This window comes from Saccopteryx leptura, chromosome 2 (assembly GCF_036850995.1).
Source record: "Saccopteryx leptura isolate mSacLep1 chromosome 2, mSacLep1_pri_phased_curated, whole genome shotgun sequence".
NCBI classification, from domain to species: Eukaryota; Metazoa; Chordata; class Mammalia; order Chiroptera; family Emballonuridae; genus Saccopteryx; species Saccopteryx leptura.
In genome coordinates this window covers 223,996,601-224,010,453 of record NC_089504.1, presented here as the reverse complement: position 1 = coordinate 224,010,453, position 13,853 = coordinate 223,996,601, and the positions used below count along the sequence as shown (strand labels likewise).

Sequence of the window (13,853 nt, the reverse complement as noted above, 5' to 3'; positions counted from 1 at the left end):
CTCTACACAGACTGCCGACTCACGAGCAAAATAAACGACTGGTGCTATTTTAAGTCGCTAAGTTTGGGTGGTCTGCTTCACAGCAGTGGTAACTGGAACTACCTTTCAGATGGACAGAAGTGACAAGGCCTTGTTACTAATTAGATGGGAAGTAAGGAAGTAAAGACCAAAGTGATGACCTGCTTTCCTACCTGAGCGGACAGAGGACAGCTGGGTCCTTGACAGGGATAGTGGGAGTTATGAGGAAGGGCGGGTCATGCCTGCTTTGTAGCTGGGCACCTGTGAAAGGCACATGGCAGAATAGGAAAGAGCAGGGACTCTGGAGCCAGGCTGCCTGTGTGGGAACCCTGGTGTTGCCATTTCTTAGCTGTGTGACCCTGGGGGACGTCCTTAACTACTGTGTGCTTCAGTTTGTCTGCAAAGTAAGGATAAAATAGAACCTACCTCACAGGGCAGTTGTGGCACTCGCTGACCTAATATCTGAAAAAGGCTGGGCACACAGAAAGTTCTGGAGAGTGTTTGCTGTTTGCCCCACACAAATATGAGTCTTGAATGGCAAGGCAGGCTGAGGAATGTCCACATCCTAACCCCTGGAACCTGTGAATTTGTCACCTGACGTGGCAGAGGGACACTGCACATACGGTTAAATTCAGAGCCTTGAGATGGGAGATGATCTGGGACTGTCAGTGGCAGGGGACATCGAGGTGACCACAGGTCCTCTTAAGAGGGAGGCAGGAGGGTCAGAGTGGGTGATTAAGACATGGTGAAGAAAGCAGAGACTATAGTGACAGGGGCAACTGGAAGAAGGGACCAGCTCTGCCGTCCAGCAGCCCCGCATGCTTCTCAGCGGGACCCGATCCCACAGAATCTGAACCAAAAGGCAAAAGCAAAGACAGGTCACAGAAACAGCCCCGCTCTCCACGCCTTCCCTCTTTCTTCTTGTCTTCAGGTTTCAGGTGTACAACCCTACATACAACACACCGTCTAGTGTGTGCTCACCACCCCAAGCCGAGTCCCCCCTTCGCCCTCTTCCTCCTGCCCCACCCTCTTTCCCTCTGGTGACCCCAGAGGGAAAGGAGGGTTTTTTCTGCTTAATCCCCTTACCTTTTCCCAGCCTCCCAACCCCAATGTCATCTCAGGTTTGCTTCTCACTCTCATGGGGAGATCACAGCATGGCACAATGGGCAGCTTGGGCCGGTCAGCACGTGTCACCCACATGTATGAAACACGGGTAGGGGGACAATCTGTGCCCTGGCTTGACATTTTCGACTGTGTGGTTGGAGTGCATGAGCCTTGGTCCCCCAAAGGAAACTGATTGGAGCTGTGACTAAGGTCACTACAGAAATGAGGAAGCCTATCTTGGGCTCCTCGTGGTTTTGGATGGAAAGTGCTGCAATGGGGGGCTGGGTGACAGGAAACCCTGACACGGCCTATGTGTCCCCATGGGCCGGCCCTCTGCGCTGTGAGCCAGTTGGGCCAGACGGGAAGACCCTCTATGTCCTAATATCCTGTGAGCCCATGATTCCCCTGAGCGTTTCTCAACACCGACACATGTCACATGTGAATGAAATGGTTTCTCCTCGTGCAGCCCTGTCCTTGGCATTCTAGACTGTTAAGCTGAAGCAAAAAACCCAGCTCCCTCCCCAAATGCCAGTGGCGCTTCCCCAGTCACCACAGCCCCAGTGACTTCCACGGGATCTTCTGTTATAACTTCAATAGTATCCTGGGAGGGTAGCAGCTCTGAGATCTAAAATTTAGCAGCTGTGTTTTAAAGTCCTAAGCACAGCCCCAGCACGCCAAACACACTCATTTAATTTCTTGTCTGACAGGAAAGACTGACCTTGTAAAATAGAGAATATCTTTGAAACGTGTCATTCCAAACAGGTCTCAAGGAGATACTGCCTGAATCTCAACTGCCCAGCTGAAGCACATGTAGAAATGCTGAAAGATTTCAGTCAACCCTGGACAACATGAAGCCCCTCCCGCGTACCACATGCTCCTTGATCAGCTGAGGGATGGTCAAAGAATATAAAATGAACAATAAACATTCCAGTTACTCAGAAAATGGCTAGAAATCACATCAGGCAAATGTTCACATTTTTTTCTATTAAAATAAAAATACCTGCCTAATAACCACCTCCTGCTCCAAATTTGCCAGCATGCTGAGGACTTACTAAATTTTAGCTTCTAAGAAGAAATGACATAAACACATTGACTCTATGTACCTGTTCAGTAATTCTTCCTTATCATTAGGTTTTTATTTTAAAAAATAATGTAAGTACCATTTTCTTTGTTTCAAAGTCAATAGGCTTTAACTTAAAATCATTTACTGGTAAAATTGAGCATTAAATGATTTGAAAAGTCCCAATAACGCAGCTAATGTCTTGTCAGCAAGGTGTATACTACTGTTCATTTTAGAAGCTGACACAAAGAGGGCATCACACATGTGAGTGAGCGGGAGAGAAAAACCCTGTGCTTAGAAGTCAACTGTCCTGCAGTCTGAAGGCAGATGCCGTGTTCTCAAGCGCTAACAAAGAAGCTGTTGTAACCCCCAAGCCAAAAGACTGTGCCAGAAGCACGGCACCCTCCACCACCCTCCACTGCACCAGGAACTGCAGAATACGGGAAGCAGGCCCAGAACAGGGTGAGTTTTCCCTGAGATGCAGGTTTTACAAGAAACGCTCAGTTCCAGTTTAGATGTGGAAAGATAGTGTGTTGTTCCCATTAGGAGGGGAAACAGGAAAGGTATAAGTAGCCTGCTTCAGGATTTTGTCCTATCTGGAAAATCAAACAGGTGGAAAAAGGGTGAGTCACAAGTTCATGACTTGTTGAAAATGACTTTCTGGATTAACCAAAATATGTCTGCATGAAAACACAATTCCTCAAGCCTCTAGATTTGGGATCCGTACTCTCGAGAGGTCTATGCAGTGAGTGAGACAGTGGATTTGGGGGGTGGTGTGACCAAAGGGCCACAGAAAGACAAACGCTGGGCTACAGCCATGCCCCCCCCCAAACCCAGGGAACTCTGGGGCTCCCAGCACCCAGGTGTCTTGGGAAACTGAACCCAGGCTTGAGGACGCTCCTAGCACCTCGAGAGAACAGGGCATGTCCCGAGAAGGCCTGCATGGGCTGCCAGATTGTCACGTAGGCCTCCAGCTCTCTACATCACTGCTTGCCTCACCTTCTCCCGGCCACACAGAAATACCCCCTAGGAGACAGAGAATAGTCTCAGGAGAAAAAAGAAAAACCTTCCTGGAAGAGAAGCTTTGTCCACTGCTATGGATTGAACTCGGTCCCTCCCCCCAAATTCACATGCTGAAGCTCAGACTCTTGCTGTGATGGTTTCGGGAAGTAGGGACTCAGGGAAGTAATCAGTTGTAGTAGAGGCCTTGAGGGCGGGACCCTCATGGTGGGACTGGTATCTTTAAAAAGAGGAAGAGACTCTCGCACCCCACTTGTGCTGTCTCTGCCAGGTGAGGGCACAGCAAGATGGCCAGAGGGAGACCGCTGTCACCAGAACCGGAGCCGTGCTGGGACTAAGAACTCAGACTCCCAGCCTTAGGCCAGGAAGTAAAGATCTGTACCTAGAAGACAGTACTTTGTTATAGCAGCTGGAGCTGACCAAGACCCACTGTTACTCAGCTTTGGGACCAAGACTTGAAACTAGTCTATGGAGTCACCGCTTTCTGAGAAGCACTGAACAGAAAAGCAGGCGGTGTGACCCGGCTCCATGCACATACATGCTCACAGCTGCACATGCTGGTTCTGCATGGTTGGCTAGGTGCCAGTGATTAGGAATTCTGAAATGAACATATCAATGATCAAATCACTTCTCTTTATCAAATGACATTTCCCTGATTTCTGTAAAGGTCTTTAATGACCTCTTAAACTGGAAAAGCTGAGTTTTCTAGTTTAAGCAGGGGACGTTCTAAAGGTTGAAAATGATCGAAGAGTTTGAGTCAATCAGTACATTGTTCAGGATTTAAATTCTTTTCAATATTGAAACTTTTGAAATATGAGACTAGTAAGTTTTAAACAGCTTTACTGAGATATATATGGTCCTTTAAATATCTTTGTTTAACTATATTGTGATAAAAACTAAAATTTTGCTTAACATCATGAGAAATATTATTTTAATTGAAAACATTATTCATGAGCATCTTAAAAAGCTACTATGAAATTCTACATCTAACAGTAAATCTACTAATGTTTAGTGCAAAATGTTCTGGTGAAGGAATGTTAAATTCTGTCTTAGTGCCATTTAATTAAAATTTTCATTTCTTTTCAGTTTATTTTGTAAACTCAAGCAAAGGATTGTAACACACTGTGAAGCAATTATAAAAAAAATGCATGCTTTTCCTCCCTGTTTGTATTTTTGTGTGCTTGTTTCTTATTTTGCGCAGGTTTGATGATTTTGCTAAGTCACACTGCTAACAAACTGGCTGTGGTCAAACACCCAGGAGAGAGGCTATGAGATCTCATTTGCCAGATGCTGGGATATGACCAAATGCTCATGTCTAAAGTTGTTCATTTGCCTTCTGTTACTCAGGCTCTGTACCAGTGGTAGTCAAGCTGGTCCCTACCACCCACTAGAGGGCGTTCCAACTTTCATGGTGGGTGGTAGCAGAGCAACCAAAGTATAAATAAAAAGATAGATTTAACTATAGTAAGTTGTTTTATAAAGATTTATTCTGCCAAATTTAGCAAAAATCCAACATAAAGTACTTGGTAAGTAATTATTATTATATGCTTTAACTTGCTATAACTCTGCTTTATAAATTTTATAAAGGAAAGTTACTTCCCTACTTTATAATTCACCATTACTGTGGAACCGGTGGGCGGTTAGAAAATCTTACTATATACTAACAGAGATAAAAAAAGTGGGCGGTAGGTATAAAAAGGTTGACCACCCCTGCTCTTTACAGTCTCCACCCTACATGATGAAAGGAAGGTGTGTGTCTGTGGCCAGTGACGAAGGGTGTGCTCTGCCATGCATATTGTGTGCTAGTGTGTTCTGACTCGTGCTGTTCATGGACCTCGAAGACACTGGGCAAAATAAGGGAATTAGACAGCCTGTAGCCATGGTTGCAGAAGCCTGCATTCAAAAGGGTGAAATCTGCCATGAAGGCACTTTCTGGGACAGCCTGTGACTTTATATAATTATTACTTTTTTATAGCAATGTTCACTTTCTAACCACCTGATGGCAATTTAGGTGATGTCCTCATCTGCTTCTGGGTCTGAACATGCATCTACCAGATGACTCGCTGTGGTTGCTAAAAATTAGGATTAGTGGTGGGTGTCCAGGACCACAAAGGGCAAGTGGATCCTCTCCCACAGCCAGGGTGATACTGTACCCCCTCAGTCCCGAGTAAAACAGACTGCACACACCTGTCTTACTTCTAGTAAACATAAGCAAAATGAGGTTTAACTTGACTGGTGGCCTCCACAGCAGTGGCCCCTAAAGGGCTGCTCAGGTTGGAGGAAAAGGACCAAAGGCTGGGAGGAGGTCACAGCTTCAATGGCTAACATTCTTTTGAAATATACAGCTCACAAAAATTAGGGGATATTTTATAGTTTCATATTCATTTTGAAATATCCCTAATTTTTGTGAGCAGTATACTTCTGAGGGGAGGTATGTGTAAAGTGGTTTGCCATTTTATCCATCCATCCATCCATCCATCCATCCATCCATCCATCCATCCATCCATCCATGCAACCATCCACCCATCCATGCATCTGTCCATCTGTCTAAGCATCCATCCATCCATCCATCCATCCATCCATCCATCCACCCACCATGCATGCATGCATGCATGCATCCATCCATCCATGCATCAGTCTGTTCATCCATCCAACAGTCCATCTGTCCATCCAACCGTCTCTCTACCCGTTCATTCATGCATCTGTCCATTCATCTAACTGTCCATCTGTCCATCTATGCATCTGTCCATCCAACTATCTATCCTTTTATCCATCCATCTATCCCCTGAATATCCACCATGGGCCAGGCACCAACTATGCCAGGTGCTGAGCCCAGAAACAAATCCATCATGGTTCCTTGAGGAGCTGATTAGTGCCCTGGGAACACCTGGCCACTATGGCGGTTGCCTCTGTGGGTGGTACACCCAGGAATGGTGAGGAGGAGCAAAGGGGGATGAGGGATGCACAACCAAGACTTAGTGGCAAAGGTCCACTCTGCTCTCTGCAGAACATCCCAGGTGCATGGCTAAAGCTGTCTTCTCAGAGAGTAAAAACCTTCTAATGGCCTCAAATATCATTTAGAGAATTAGGTTATGTTGTTGCAATCCTCTATAATAAAATGCCAGCTGTGCCATCTCTCAGTAAGAGAAAGACAGAACCATTCTTGAAAAGAAGTAGTGTTGCTCAATAACCTGAGTCTGAGAGATAGTTTTGCAACTTCAAAGTAGTTTCTATGACCTTTGTCATGGGATGAATTCATAAGCCCACTCCTAAATTCATAAACTGAAGTCTTTTTTATTTTTCTCATTAAACTTTGCTTTAATGAGTCTCAAAATCCTGTGACAGGTTTTTGGTCAAGTTGTTTCCATTACAAAGTATTGATTTTTGAAAACTAATAACTTAAAAACTGTCACACACACAAAAACCCAAATGGTCCACAAAACATACTCTTTTCCTTCTGAAGGTTTTTATGATGCATTGTAATCATTAACTAGTTTTTTACTATTAAACTTAAATGGCCAATTGAGACAAAAAGTTCCGAGACCATTCTTCTATTACTGATTAAGACCGGGGTGGCAGGTATTGGGGATAATACTCATTTAGACTTCTGAGTTTTCTGGGCAGACTTGGTGACTTTGCCAGCTCCAGCTGCCTTCTTATCCACCGCTTTGATGACACCCACAGCAACTGTCTCATGTCACGAACAGCAAAACGGCCCAGAGGAGGATAGAGAAGCTCTCGACACACATAGGCTCGCCAGGAACCATGTCAACAATGGCAGCATCACCAGATTTCAAAAACTTTGGGCCATCTTCCAGCTTTTTGCCAGAACGGCGGTCAATCTTCTCCTTCAACTCAGCAAATTTGCAAGCAATATGAGCTGTGTGACAATCCAGCACAGGTGCACAGCCAGCACTGATTTGGCCTGGATGGTTCAGGATAATCACCTGAGCTGTGAAGCCAGCTGCTTCCATTGGTGGGTCATTTTTGCTGTCACCAGCCACACTGCCACTTTGAACATCTTTGACAGACACGTTCTTGACACTGAAGCCCACATTGTCCCCAGGAAGAGCTTCACTCAAAGCTTCATGGTGCATTTCAACAGACTTGACTTCAGTTGTAACATTGACTGGAGCAAAGATGATCACCATGCCAGGTTTGAGAACACTGGTCTCCACTCGGCCCACAGGTACAGTACCAATACCACCAATTTTATAGACATCCTGGAGGGGCAGGCGCAGGGGCTTGTCAGTTGGATGAGTTGGTGGCAGGATGCAATCCAGAGCTTCAAGCAGTGTGGTTCCGCTGGCACTGCCATCTTTACGGGTAACTTTCCATGAACCAAGGCATGTTAGCATTTGGCTCCAGCATGTTGTCGCCATTCCAACCAGAAATTGGGCACAAATGCTACTGTGTCAGGGTTGTAGCCAATTTTCTTAATGTAGGTGTTGACTTCTTTAACAATTTCCTCGTATCTCTTCTGGCTGTAGGGAGGCCCAGTGGAATCCATTTTGTTAACACCAACAATCAGTTGTTTCACACCCAGTGTGTAAGCCAGAAGGGCGTGCTCGCGGGTCTGCCCATTTCTGGAGATACCTGCTTCAAATTCACCAACACAAGCAGCAACAATCAGGACGGCACAGTCCGCCTGAGATGTCCCTGTAATCATGTTTTTGATAAAGTCTCCGTGTCCTGGGGCATCAATGATGGTCACATAATACTTGCTGGTCTCAAATTTCCACAGGGAGACATCACTGGTGATACCACACTCACGATCAGCCTTCAGTTTATCCAGGACCCAGGCATACTTGAAGGAGCCCTTCCCCATCTCGGCAGCCTCCTTCTCGAATTTTTCGATGGTTCTTTGACGATCCCACCACAGTTGTAGCTCAGATGGCCAGTAGTGGTTGACTTGCTGGAATCTACATGTCCAATGACTACGATGTTAATATGAGTCGTTTCCTTTCCATTTTGGCCTTGACTTAGTGGTGGTTTTCATGACACCTATGTTCTGGCAGCAAACCCGTTGCAAAAAAGACATAAACTGAAGTCTTAATCCCCAGTACCTTAGAATGTGGTTATATTTGGAGACAGGGACTTTAAAAAGGTAATTAAAGTTAGATGACTTCATTAGGGTGGCCATAATCCTACAGATCTGTGTCCTTATAAGAAGAGGAAATACGGGCACATGAAGGGACAGCAGGGATGTGCACAGAGGAAGGACAACGTGAAAACGGGGAGGAAGCAGCCCTCTGCAAGCCCAGGAGTGAGGCTTTAGAAGAAATCAGTCCTGCTGACACCTTGATCTTGGACTCAGCCTCCTGAACTGTGAGGCAGTGAATTCTGCCACCCAGTGTGTGGTCCTTTGCCACACCAGCCCAACGACACTAGCACAACCTCCAACATAAGCCTGTTAACAGTGGGAAACGTGCCCACCTTTAACTACTGCTCTTCCTGAACACCCTCCCACATAAGGTCTCTGCAGAAACCCAAGTCCCTGTCTACATTTGCCTTAACATTTTCAAGAGAAAGTCTCAGGAAGGAACAAAAAGACAAGAATGCAGTAACAGCTCCAGTCCCCCAGTGTAGCCACACCCAGCCACCTCAGACATGCTCCATGGTATGCAGCACTTTACCGCGCACCTGGTGGGATTCATACCCTGCCTTCACCCAGCACCGAGCTGGAAGTTGGTCATTCATGTATGCAAAACCACATAACTCTCTGATGTTGACAAAGGCAGACAAGCTACTCTGTGACAACAATTAAACTTGCTTTTCCAAATGCCACGCTTTTGGCAATCATCTGGATGGGGCACTTTTATTCCTAAACAAAGACCCAAGGAAAACAGAGGGAAGGGCTTTCGAAGGCATCCATTACATTAAGAGAGACCACCAAGGATGTATGCATGCCAATTGTAACTACTTTTATTCCTACATTCAGAACGCTGTTTCTTTTCAGACCAGGTGGTCTGCTGGCTGGCCTCTCCCTGGAAAAGTCACAGAAATTCACCCTCACAGGAAATATCTATAACAGTTTCTTCCTTGGAAAAAATAATGACAAACCCTGAATCACATTTCCTCGGATCTTAAAATAATGATGTTGATAAAAAATTTTTTATCATTGCTGGTTTATTCAAAAATTCTGTGCTAATAAAATAACCAGCTAAGGATTTAAACTATTTCCATTGGGACCATTGAGGGAAAATGAGGTGGTCACTTTGGCCTGACAGTTCTTCAGCTAGTCCAGAACCCATGTTCTCATTTTTTAAAAATTTTAATTTATTTATTGCATTTAGTGTCTCCCTGAATGCATCCCCCCTCCCCTGTATTCCCCTCAACATCTCCCTTACCCCCTCTCAACAGTTCCCTCCCCCCTTCCCTTCAGGTTTAATTCCGTTCCTCAGTTCACATTGTTCCTTGGATTCCTCAAATGAGTGAGGTCATATGATATTTTTCTTTCTCTGCCTGGCTTATTTCACTTAACATAATAGTTTCCAGGTCCATCCATGTTGTTGCAAAAGGTAATAGATATTTCCTTCTTTTTCATGGCCCCATAGTATTCCATTGTATATATGTACCACTGCTTTTTAATCCACTCGTCCACTGACGGACACTTGGTCTGTTTCCAGATCCTCGCTATTGTGAACAATGCTGCCATAAACATGGGGGTGCATTTCTTTTTTTGAGTCAGTGATATGGTGTTCTTGGGGTATATTCCTATAAGTGGGTGGCTCGGTCAAAAGGCAGTTCCATTTTTAATTTTTTTGAGGAATCTCCATCCTGTTTTCCACAGTGGCTGCACCAGTCTGCATTCCCACCAGCAGTGCAGGAGGGTTCCCATTTCTCCATATCCTCGCCAACACTTATTCTGTGTTGTTTTGTTGATGAGCGCCATTCTGACTGGTGTGAGATGGTATCTCATTGTGGTTTTAATTTGCATTTCTCTAATGATTAGTGATGTTGACCATTTTTTCATCTATTGGCCATCTGTATGTCCTCTTTGGAGAAGTGTCGATTCATTTCTTTTGCTCATTTTTTGATTGGATTGTTTGTCTTCCTGGTGTTGAGTTTTACAAGTTCTTTATAAATTTTGGTTATTAACCCCTTATCACACATATTGTCAAATATGCTCTCCCATTGTGTGGTTTGTCTTTTTATTCTGTTCTTATTGTCTTTAGCTGTACAAAAGCTTTTTAGTTTGATATAGTCCCATTTGTTTATACTGTCTTTTATTTCACTTGCCCGTGGAGATAAATTAGCAAATATATTGCTGTGAGAGATGTCAGAGAGCTTACTGCCTATGTTTTCTTCTAAGATGCTTATGGTTTCACGGCTTACATTTAAGTCTTTTATCCATTTTGAGTTTATTTTTGTGAAGGGAGTAAGTTGGTGGTCTAGTTTCTTTTGCAGGTAGCTGTCCAATTTTCCCAGCACCATTTGTTAAAGACTGTCTTTACTCCATTACCATTTGATGATTATGAAATACAGCAACTGCAGAAGTTTCTAGGCTAGGACAGTCCCCTGGTGAACATTCTCTCTCGACTCTTTCTTTAACTCAACTTTAAGGAACTCATAAACCTCTTAAACTTTTGTTCATAGAACTAGCAATGCCCCTTGGGCATTGAAGTGGAAACCCCTGCTTACCCTTCTGAACTTCTGGAGCCCTTTCCCTGCACGTTGGAGGATGAGGTCAAATAGGCTATGTAAAAAAACTCAGAATGAAGACCCAGCAGTTAGTTAGCTTGTGAGTTTCATAAGAAGACTCAGATGACCAAATGTTCTAGAAAGCACCTTCATTCTAAGAAAAGGGCCCAGTCAACAGAGAAAGGGAAGGACATGCCAACCTTCACGAGCTCTGGCTGAGTTTGGGCAGCCAGTCACGTGCTCAGAGGATGAAGTGTGGTCAAGGTGCAAGGTGGGAGGGCCAGTAGGAGGCCCATACCAGGTGTTACTAGGTTCCTCTATCCTGGGTGTTTCCCAGCTCTGCCAAGGGGGTGTTACATGATGTAAAGAGACTTGAGGTCATGGACACATAAGAGCCTGTACTATTAGTATCAGGCAGTGGCACCCTTTAGGGTTGGGCCTCTCACTAATTCTGCAGACAGCGCATTACATAGTGCTGGCCTTGACACACACAGGGTGGCCCTGAGCCAGCAGCACTCAGCACCTGCGAGCTCACGAGAAAGGCAGAACACTGGGCCCCACCTGAGATCTCCCCAAGTGAAGTGTGCATTTTAACAAGATGCACAGATGACTCCTGTCAATCACACTGTCTTCGTCTGGCCGGCTGCGGTAACAGAACACCATGGACTGGCGGCTTGTAACAATAGGTGTTTATTTGTCCCAGCTCTGGGGGCTGCAAAGTCCAAGATCAAGGCCCTGGCAAACTCAGAGGCTGGTGAGCATGTCTTTCTTGGTTCACAGACAGCCGTCCACTAGCTGTGCCCTCACCTGCAGGAAGGGGTAAGCCTGCTCTCTGGGGTCTCTCTGATAAGGACATTAATACTATTCATGAGGCCTCTGCCTTTGTGCCCTAATACCCTCCCAAAGGCTCAACCTTCTAACACCATCACATTGGGGGTTAGATTTCAACATATAAATTGGGGCGGGGGGGTCACAAACACTAGGTCCATGGCAACCAATAAGGTTTGAGAATCATGGTCCAGGGCAGAGAAGGGGGAGGAATGTGCGATTATTACCATGTGATGAGAACATTAAACTGTCCTGGTTGACCTGTGGACCAACCTCGCCAGACTGTCACAGATGGCAACAAGGCAAACCTGGTCTACAAAATTCTTCCAGAGAAAATGTTTACCAGGTTGCCAAGGGAATCAGAGTCTGCTAGAATTTCATTGATGCTCAATGGTAGTGTGCGTATGCAGGTTCCATTCTTAGTCAAGTTGTTCCATTAGATATGCTGATTAAAAATATACACTTACATATACAAACACAACTACCTACCTACTTACCTACCTACCTACCTAGAGATGTATCTCCCAAGCTGTAATTATTGAATGCTCTATGAACTTATCAAGCATAACAGGCAGGGAAGAGATGACTTACTACTCAATTAATTTTAACTCACTGGCACTGCCAATAAAACAACAAACTTACTCCCTTCCATGTGTAGTTTTAGTGGCTCATACACTGTCAGTGTTTTTCTTTAGAGATGCAGTTTTACAGATGTTGCATGACTCAAATTGTAAATCTACCCCCTTTCCAGAAGTTTTTCTTTTCTCTTCAATGGGACCGTGGAAGGCCGGAGCAAGCTGCCTACTTGTGAACCTCTGTGCACCTTCCCCTAAATCACAGCCTCACCTGGGGAGCAGCAGCTCTCGTGCAGACCACAGACGGCATGGTTTTATATAAACCAGCCTTGCGGCATGAGAGAGTGTTGCAAGCGAGAGGAAGTGCAAGTGCCGCCCTATTGTCACTGGCCACTTTTTAGACTTGACCTAGGAGACCCCATGGGCTTCCAGATAAAGAGTCCCCATCCCGGGTAGAGGGACGGTAGGCGCAAGTCCACTAGAGCTGATGACACAGATGGCCAACCACATAGAGGGCTGTGGTGCTTTTTGCTTCATGGGACTTCTCGGATTTATCTCAAAACTTTAGAGTGAACAAAAAAGAAAAAGTCCAGGTGTGTGGGGCATTGTGTACACGACTTAGAGTACTGTATATGAAGTCATGGAAAGTCACGCCACTTCCTGATGGTGCCTGGCTCCTGCTGGCCACAGAGCCTTCCCCTGACTCATTCATTCCATGCTGAGTTTTCCATGGCTGACTCACCCCCATCTCCTCCTTCTCTAATTTCCTGAAATGACTCTGATGAAGGTTATTCCACAGAAAAAGTGGAATTATATATAAAACTCAGAAACTTGAGGATGACATTAAAAGTCTTAACTCTGGGTCCCAAATGCAGTTCTGGTCCCAAATTCCTCAGATGGACCGATGGTTCTGGGTTCTAGTGGCTATCCTAGTCCCCGATGTGAGGCGGGCAGCACAGTGCTGGGCTCAGGACCACAACTCAGTCAAGTCAGCTCCAGAGGCAGAGCTACCTGTGGGGAAACAAACAAGCTATAAGGCAGACATCTTTTTGAATCAAAGTGAGTTCTGAAATCAAGAAGTATGACTGGAATGCAGAGGTGACTATCAGCAGCACGGATGCTCCCGTTCTGAGAATGCCGTACCATTAGGCTCAATCTAATTGAGCCTTCAATATTTAATCACCCATTTTTATTTTTTACATCATTTTCAAAAGGAACTTGGAGGACTTGAACTTCCTTCAGTTTATGCTTTAAGGAAGATAAATGTTTAAAAATAAAAATAACTGTGTTCTTCTGAAAACATTGCATATTTCAGATCTTTAGTTGGAGCCAACGGAAAGAAGGTGAACAACCCAATTCCCACCTAACTACTTTCTGTATTCACCTTGAGACTTAAAATTATTTTTCTTTTTCTAGTTAGCATCCTAAAAAGTATGTTTGTTTTAAAATGTGCATGACGCAATCACTTTCACCTAGAAATCATGACTTTTATTAGCATCATGTAGTATTTCTAATACCCGCTAAGAAACACTTCTTTCTAGTTGAGTTACACGCTGGGTGCTGGCAGTTAGGTTTCTGGTGCAGAAACCCTAGTGAAACAGTGG

The 13,853-nt window shown here is 44.8% G+C and overlaps 1 protein-coding gene and 1 pseudogene across 1 annotated transcript in view; both read right to left on the bottom strand.

The window, feature by feature from the left end:
- RCAN1 (regulator of calcineurin 1) overlaps nt 1-13,853 on the bottom strand; it is a 94,634-nt gene that overhangs the window by 27,218 nt on the left and 53,563 nt on the right. The window lies entirely within an intron of this gene.
- The window catches only part of LOC136393957 (elongation factor 1-alpha 1-like), a 51,634-nt pseudogene continuing 44,532 nt past the window's right edge, over nt 6,752-13,853 (bottom strand).